Consider the following 9,609-nt stretch of genomic DNA (forward strand, 5'->3'; position numbering starts at 1 on the left):
CGGCTCAGTTGGTGTTTCTGTGTGGAGTTTGCATGTTCTCCCTGCCTTTGCGTGGGTTTCCTCCGGGTGCTCTGGTTTACCCCACAGTCCAAGGACATGCGGTACAGGTGAATTGGGTAGGCTAAATTGTCTGTAGTGTATGAGTGTGTGTGTGGATCTCTCCCAGAGATGGATTGCAGCTGGAAGGGCATCCGCTGCGTAAAAACTAGCTGGATAAGTTGGCGGTTCATTCCGCTGTGGCGACCCCGGATTAATAAAGAGACTAAGCCGACAAGAAAATGAATGAATGAATGAATGAGTTCTATATCAGAAGGGAGAAAATAAAACCTGAGGTGCCTAGGATGGGAATCATCAGACAGAATACTCTGAGCTTTACTCAAAATTTGTCTATGGTATAACTGAGCCATGGTCATCTGTTTTCTCCCTGTTATTTTTCCTCCTAGGTTAGCAATTTTCTCCAAACAACTCTTATTTTTCAAACTTAGAGAACTGAAACAACAAAGCAAAGCAAAGGATAAGAGTGACTGAATGTATGAACTGTAAAACATGCACATGATGATTTATCTATTAAAATATCTTTCTGTAAGCAGTACCTTTATTGCCCCTTCTTACACAACATATTAGTATTAACAGAAAAGGACAATTTATTATCTAAAGCAGGGGGTCGTGACCCTGATGATGTCATCCAAAATGGCCGCTCTGAAGTGAAGGCGGGAAAAGACTGCATAAATGTCTTTGTTTGAAGTCTGAACAGGTTTGGTGCTGAGTAATGGAAACCGGTAAGTGTATATAATCTTTCTTTGTTTTGTTAATGAATGATGCTTAAAAGAACAAGTGTCTTCAGTGTGTATGGGAAGATGATATGGGCTTTTGTTTGACATGGTTTTGAATTGAGATGTTACATAAACACAATGCTAACCTTTGACAATAGTACAATCTTACTCACTTTACACAAACAAACACACACACATGCACAATACACCGATAACACTACAAAGATCTGTGTTTACATTGTTTGCCAGCAATCGGACCATGTTTAGAAGTGTATGCATTTTATGTATGAGTGTAATATGTGTATGTCACAGTGTCTTCTAAACTGTGACAGGAGGGCTTATAATTCAAGAGGACTAATAATTCTGACTTCAACTGTTTATTAATTTATTTTATACTATATATTCGGTGCCCCACTCACTAAAGCCCCCCCCCCCCCCCCCACCTATTATTAAGTTCCACTATTATGCCCTGTCCAATGCCCCTGATTTACAGCATCTTGAGACCCAGAAGACAGTGATTGAGTAGCAAGGTCACCTGCACGTCCACTAAGAGACAAGGATGTAAAATAACCAACTCTGCTCACAAACACATTTTTCATGAGTTAGGAATCTATTAGCTCAGAGTTTAAACGGATTTAAAATTCAGATGTGGACTGAATCATATACTTTGGCAGTGCCACCTTGGCCCTGAAACATTTTATGCTGAAACGGGACATAAAACACCATCCCTTTCCATCTTAAAATACATTACAAGCCACCACAAGCTGTCACCACATCTTGCTCTGTGAGAATTTTCTTCAGTAAATCGTGTTTCACCAGCTGTGCGTGTTTGTGTTGTCTGTCAGCATGAGGGTCTGTTTTGGAGAGTCTTAAAAAATAACTGGATTACTCCATCTTGAACAATGAAAAGGTCATTGATAAAAAGAAAATTCATTAGTCAAAAGGTTTAGTTTAACGTCAAGCACTGTGATAACATTACTAGTGCAAAAAAAATAAATAAAATTATTATTATGCACTCTCCGGCCACTTTATTAGGTACATCTTACTAGTAGTCTACCAGCTTAGACCCACTTTTGCCTCAAGAACTGCCTTAATCGTTCGTGGCATAGATTCCATTTGAGTACAGTGAACTCATTGTCATGTTCAAGAAACTAGTTTGAGATGTTGAGACGCTCTTTATCACATGGGACGTTATCCTGCTGAAAGTAGCCATCAGAAGATGAGTACACTGGTCATAAAGGGGGTGGACATGGTTAGCAACAATACTCAGGCTGGCTGTGATGTTGACACGATGCTCAATTGGAACTAATGGGCCCGAAAAGAAAGGGCCAAGAAAATATCCCCCACACCATTACACCACCACCACCCCCACCACCCTAAACCGCTGATACAAGGCAGGATGGATCCATGCTTTCATGTTGTTGAACCTTAATTCTGACCCTACCAACCGAATGTCGCAGCAGAAATCGAGACTCATTAGACCAGGCAATGTTTCTCCAATCTTCTAATGTCCAATTTTGGTGAGCCTGTGCAAATTGTAGCCTTCTTAGCTGACAGAAGTGGCACCCAGTGTGGTCTTCTGCTGCTGTAGCCCATCCGCCTCAAGGTTTGACATGTTGTGTGTTCAGAGATGCTCTTCTGCATACATCAGATGTAACGAGTGGTTATTAGAGTTACTGTTGACTTTCAGAACCAGTCTGGCCATTCTCCTCTGACCTCTGGCATCAACAAGGCATTTGGGCCCACAGAACTGTCGCTCACTTGATATTTTCTCTTTTGCGGACCATTCTCTGTAAACCCTAGAGATGGTTGTGCGTGCAAATCCCAGTAGATCAGCAGTTTCTGAAATACTCAGACCAGTCTATCTGGCACCAACAACTATGCCACATTCAAAGTCACTTAAATCACCTTTCTTCCTCATTCTGATGCTCGGATTGAACTGCAGCAGATTGTCTTGATCATGTCTACATGTTTAAATGCATTGAGTTGCTGCCATGTGATTGGCTGATTAGAAATTTGTGTTAATGAGCAGTTGGACAGGTGTACCTAATAAAGTGGCCGGTGAGTGTAACGAATGATACCACCAGCTAATTGGGATTTCAATAGTATTTGACAATTAGGACTTCTTATTCACACTATAATTCAAGTAAAGGGATAGTTCACCTAAAAATTAAAAATGTTATTAACAACTCACACATAACATTTTCTAATCCACTTTGAGATGTTTTGTTTGGTTCATTCATTCATTTTATTTTTGGCTTGGACCCTTTATTCATGAGGGGTCATCTGATGAATAAGGGAATGAACCGCCAACATATCCAGCATATGTATCACGCAGTTGATGCCTTTCTAGCCGCGACCCAACACGGGGAAACACCCATACCCTCTCTTGCATTCACACACACATACACCACGGCCAATTTAGTTTGTTCGATTCACCCATAGCACATGTCTTTGGACTGTGGAGGAAACCGGAGCACCTGGAGGAAACCCACACAAACCTGGGGAGAACATGCAAACTCCACACAAAAAAATGCCAACTGGCCCAGCCGGGGCTCGAACCAGCGACCTTCTTGCTGTGAGGCAACAGCACTACCCACTGCATCACCGTGACACCCTGTTTTGCTTTGTTAAACAACTAAAATATATTGGATTGTTGGAAAAGGGCTGACTTTTTTAGTATTATTTTTCCTATTGTGGAAGTCAAAATTGACATGTTTTCAACATTCTTCAAAATATCTCCCTTTTCATTCAACAGAAAAATAGATATAAACAAAATATAAGTCAAGAATGAGTAAATGATGGCAGAATTGTCATTATTGGGGGAAATATATCATGCATCTTCTTTTTATACAAAAAAAATAAACACCTAAATATTTATTGTAAGGTATTGATAGCTTAGCGCCATCAAAAAAAATATTAACATACATATTTGATTTTAATTATGTACTATTAAATGTTTAAAAGAATACTACCCTATGCTTTAGAACAGTGGTTCTCAAACTGTGGTACGTGTACCAATAGTGGTACGCAGGCTTCTTTCTAGTGGTACGCGGAGATATCAAATGTGTCATACAGTATTTATATGCTCCATATATTTCAAAATTTATCAAAAATTATTTATATATAAATATTACATATAATAATATTTATTATATAACATGTAGCCTATATTTCTGATGTCCAGGCAACATTTCCAGGTGTTCATGAATTGGCTACTATATATTAATACTTTACATTTCAGTATAGCACTTTTCTTTTTACTTTTACGAACATTAACCTACCATTTTTAACTTTTTAAAAGCACATTTTAATTTTAAATGTTGACATTTTTAGTTTGTTTTGTTTGTTTGTTTTTACATATAAGCACAGTACACTACAGTGTTAGCGTTGAGACTATTTATAATGTTTAAAATGGCTGACAATAATAAATATTCTTAATAATAGGAATTAATCTGCCAAGTTTTAGAACTGTGCAGAGCTGTAGCTGCTTTACTGGGCTTACTATGCTACTGTATTTTAATATTGCTCATTATGGTGGTACTTGGAGAGACACATTTTTTTCTGAGTTGGTACTTGATGAAAATGTGAGAACCACTGCTTTAGAAGTATTTTTCTACATATAGTGTAGCCTAGTTAATCTGTGTTGACAACTGAAACCTTACAGTACAGTATGGCTATTACCAACATTTCTATTGTTTCATTCCATACCACACAATCACAGGTGCACTGTGGTATTCCCTGCAAGATTGTGCCCAAGACACCAGAGACATCCGAGCAGCACAATCACATTTAAAAACTGCATTATTAATGGCAAATGGCTTATCCTATGAAACGTGTCCTTTTCGCCTGCAGCTAAACTAATATGGAACAACCTATTCATCCTGGCACCAGAGACAAAGGTAGGTTTCAAATCCACAGCAAGCTCGATATTTAATTTCACGTGGTGAATGTAATTACGCCGAAGAAATGATATCGTGCCCTGGATTAAATCAGGGAGTTATTGAGAGCGCCTGTAATTTTAATTCTGTTAGGATGACATTACAGAAGACCTTCCGAGAAACTCGTGCCTCGTTGTGTGGGAGAATGCTGCCACTCTGTGGAGGATAACAGACCTGCATGCGGAGCAACACGGTTAAATCCCCTCAGTAAGTTACATGATTGTTTTCAGGCCAGTAGGCAAGGTGGTTCGAAAAGGTCTACTGGCAAAGGTCTAGTATTTGTCCTATACATTAGCTCATTTGTCCTATTTTGAATGTTATGCCGTCATAAATTATCAAAACAACTGGATATGATTGTAACACAATTTTTATTTAGCACCTAAAACCCCACAGCAAATTCTTTAGCGTTAAATTTCGAGTGTTGCAGTAATTCAGAGTAAAGTGTTGAAATTCTAGAGTTTGATAAAGATAAAATAACTCTCTCAGTGTTAGAAGCTGATTTTGTCATACAGAGTTACATGTCTCTAACACTAATACAGTGCTGACTACTACATTCGGGAATTAATGCAGCATATCCCTGGTGGATTTTTCCAGACGCCATTTTCTTTTGCCACGAGGAGCAATGAGAAGCAACTGGTCAGTTAAAGTACTTAATGTTTGTATATAAACATTTGACACCCAAATCAATATATATATATATATATATATATATATATATATATATATATATATATATATATATATATATATATATATATATATATATATATATATACGTGAGTTTTAAATATATATATATACGTGAGTTTTAAATATCTCGCAGAAAAGCATTATTTTACATCTTTATTTTGTGCTGTAGCTACTTGCAATGTTACATTAAAACTAAAGAAAATAAAGCTGTCTTAACTGCTCCTTTTGGTTGAAATATGAAAAAAATACAGTTTGACCATTTTAAATTGTTTTACCGAATACTTAAAGTTTTGCCGATATTAAACAAGACATATTTTTTTACAGTGTTGAAAATTTGACCTAAGAGTGTTAACACAACACTGATCCTTTGTGGTGTTAATATTTTACACCATAATAGTTTGCTAATTAACACTCTCTGAGTGTTGATGTTAACTATTTCAAAAGTGTTATTTTAACACTTTTATAGTGGTTCCCATATAAACTCGGAGGGAGTGATAATTTTAACTCTAAGGTAGTTAATGCTACTATCTATAATTTGCAGTGTACCTTTTTCTTAGCTACAAATGTCAACAATGTTTCATAAACTATATCACAGCCTGGCGACGTGGTGGTGCAGTAGGTAGTGCTGTCGTCCCACAGCAAGAAGGTCGCTGGTTCGAGCCTCGGCTGTGTCAGTTGGCATTTCTGTGTGGAATTTGCATGTTCTCCCCGTGTTCACATGGGTTTCCTCCCAGGTGCTCCGGTTACCCCCACAAGTCCAAAGAAATGCCGTACAGTTAAATTGGGTAAGCTAAAATTATCCGAGTGTGAATGTGTATGAGTGTTTCCCAGTGATTGCTTGCAGCTGGAAGGGCATCCACTGCGTAAAACATATGCTGAATAAGTTGGCGGTTCATTCCGCAGTGGCGACCCCAGATTAATACAGAGACTAAGCTGAAAAGAAAACGAATAAATGTATATCACAGACTTTGTGAGATGATGACAAATACAAAGTGGTCATTTGTTACGCCACTACTGGGGTAGGTTGTAACATACTGGGGTATGTTGTAAAAGGTAGATAAAATGCACAACAACTGTGATATGCCACAACAACAGTGTTATTGTAAATAAATGACTGCAACAATATATGTGAATATTTTAAGTGTATGTGCATTGTGCATATTGTGTGTTTGTTTCGTCACCTTAAAATTATAAGGTTCTATCTGTGATTTTTAAGATATTGAGCTTCAAAGTTTTTGCATTCTATATAGCAGGGGTGTCAAACTCAATTCCTGGAGGGCCAAAGCCCTGCACAGTTTAGTTCCAACCCTGCTCCAACACATCTACCTGTAGGTTTCAAACAAGCCTGAAGGACTCAATTAGTTTGATCAGGTGCGTTTAATTAGGGTTGGAACCAAACTGTGCAGAGCTGCGGCCCTTTTGGAACTGAGTTTGACACCTGTGCTATATAGCAACCAATATGTGCATAACAGTTTTCTTTCATACATTGAGATGGCAGAGATGCTAAATATACTCTAAATGTAAATCATGAAAATGCTCTTAAGTTCACAAGTTGTGGTAAAACAGGACAAAATGCAGATAGTACCTTCTAATTCTAAAAAGTAATTTTCTGCTTGGAATTATAAGGTTCTATCTGGCAGATCATTAACTGAAGCGTTACTTTTCAAGAAATACAATCACAAAAAATATAAATTGGTGTAACAATATGTTTATGTTTGTAATTTTTTTGCTTTCTGCAACATTTATTGTTTTAAGATGAATACTTTTTTATTTCTCTTTAAATTAAGCATACAATACAGTGCTAAATATTTTAGTCCAGTGCAGATGTTAATTTTATGTAATTAATATTGTAATAGGTATTGACTTTTATGCTTTATACGCACTCAGAAATAAACGTACAAGAGCTGTCACTGGGGCAGTACCTTTTCAGAGGGTACATATTTGTACCTGAAGAGTCCATATTGGTACCTCAAAGGTACAGTTTAGGTACATTTGGGTACTGACATTTATACCTTTGAGATACCACCAAGGACTCTTTGGGTACAAATATGCACCTTCTGAAATGGTACTGCCCCAGTAACAGCTCTTACCTTTATTTCTGAGAGTGTATGAACTATTGAATTATATTTATTGAATTATTTGACCCATTAATTAAATTAAGTATTTGCCCTTAAAGGCTTAATATCCCATTTAAAGAATTTAATTGAAAACAGACAATGAGCAAATGAGTTTAATAAACCCTAAAAATGTTTTACTGACTATATAAACACAAATAAAAATATTTCACATTTAATGTATTTTGTTTAGTTCCTGTTGCATCTCGGTGTCAAAAATGCTTCTAAATCATCAGATTTACACCCATCTTTTCAGTTTCAGGTTTCTTCTCAATTTTATGTGTTGTAGCATTTTTAGTCACTTCTGATTTTGTGTTTCGTTCTGATCTTTTCAGCTGTCAAATGACAGAAAGCTGATCCTGATTGGTCCTCATTCGTGCATTTAAAATGCTGATCGGCTCACAGAAAGAACGTTATAGAGGCAAGCTAGAGCTTGACTTTTTAGATAAAGCTTTTGTTTTTTTAAATAAAAAGTCCTATTGCAAACAATTTATTTATAAAAAAAAACACATCATGTAAAGAAGTTGTCATTTAACAAGAATACTGTGTGTGAATAACTCCATTTTGACAAAAATGTCAGATAGAACCTTATAAATCGAAGATGACTGTTTGTGCATGCACGTGTGTGCTTGTACGTGCACTTTCATACGTGTCTGTAAGTGTGTGCATACTTTCAAAACGTGTTTCAACCTACCCTGCTACTGTCACCCGTTGTTTAGCTGTATTAGCCTGGTGCTTTGAAATTAGCAAGGAGGTCGATATACCATTCTTTACTAGAGAAACTACGGTTTGACACAATATAACTTATATTTAACATCATCTACAATGGTAGAGGTACTAAACTAAATATTACCTTATTTTTATTATTATTATTTTTTAATTATTTATCTCAGAAATCAATTTTCTGTTGTAGCTTCTGGAGAGATTGCAAGACTGACTGGAAAATCTCCATGTGTGATTAAGAAACCTGAGGAAACTGAAAATGTCACATGACCGTTATCTTATCCCTGATTCCTGGAATTAGTACAACTCTCCCTGTGTTTCAACTATACCCGGTCTCCCCTAAGTCCTGCAAGTACTGTAAGTCAACTTTCACTGTATTGTTGTTAAATAGAGAAAACATTTCACAAGTAACTCTTATTTAAATATTGGACCTTGATCTTGAAACAAAAAGATGACCAATCAAATGTTGTGAACCACCAGGGCATCCCATATTAAAGTTACTTTTAATACTGATTAGGCTATTGATGTTATTCATAAACTTTCAAATGTACTTTTTACAACGGAGGCGAGAAAAATCGTGAAGCTCTACGTTATTGTCATTATTTTTTCTTATTATTCAAATGCACAAATTCTAATCGGGGAAAGTTGAACGTGCTAGTCAGTTTGTTATTTAATAACTGACAATAGGCCACAGTGTTTAATTGAAAACTTTGACAGATTTCTTTTTTCCCCCTAGTGATATGTGATGTATTGAATTTGTGTTTTAAAAATAAGTAGCCTATTAATAATATTTCATTATTCTAAGTGTTTTTGGTACTTCAGAAAATGTGACTGTCTAACAAACTAATCCAGCAAACGAAAGAAAATGCTTAATGTCACTAAAACAGTATTTAAACCTCATAAGTAAATATAAAATGAGTTGAATAACTGCAAGAAGTCCACTTTTTGAGAAAAAAAGAACCACCCCTAATCACCAGGCTGGCTAGGGCCTTATTTTTAATAATAATAATAAAAAAAGCTTGTTTATTCATCACTTGTTTAGGCTGTTGAAGTTACAGCAAATTTAAATATGTTAGGCAATATTAATAGCCTATATCAATTACAAACACAGAGTTTCTGCAGGTCAAGTCAAAGACTTTTTAAGACCCTTTTAAGACCATCATGAATGACATTTTAGACTTACACAGAGCTAAACACCAAAGATTTTTTCTAATGGTCGGTTGTTGTTTGTTTTCCCACAACAGCAAAAAAAAAAAAAAAAAAAAAAAAAAAATCTGATTTAGTTTTTTCTTGCCACATTTAAATGTGTCAAAACAAGAAAACTCTACTTGTATATACTTTTTTCAACATAATGTTTATTTTTTTTAT

General features: G+C 36.1%; 1 long non-coding RNA gene across 2 annotated transcripts; it reads left to right on the plus strand.

The window, feature by feature from the left end:
• Nucleotides 1-683: 683 nt before the first annotated feature.
• On the plus strand, nucleotides 684-8,754 carry LOC147830934 (uncharacterized). 2 transcript variants are annotated; one of them, XR_015526611.1, is made up of 4 exons: nucleotides 684-779; nucleotides 4,629-4,675; nucleotides 4,808-4,921; nucleotides 8,432-8,754. It is a non-coding gene; the product is annotated as an uncharacterized LOC147830934 (long non-coding RNA). The 2 variants fall into 2 exon arrangements; XR_015526612.1 differs by having other exon boundaries at nucleotides 4,821-4,921; nucleotides 8,432-8,598.
• Nucleotides 8,755-9,609: the final 855 nt, after the last annotated feature.

This window comes from Danio rerio, chromosome 25 (genome assembly GCF_052040795.2).
Source record: "Danio rerio strain M-AB ecotype USA chromosome 25, GRCz13ab, whole genome shotgun sequence".
NCBI lineage: Eukaryota > Metazoa > Chordata > Actinopteri > Cypriniformes > Danionidae > Danio > Danio rerio.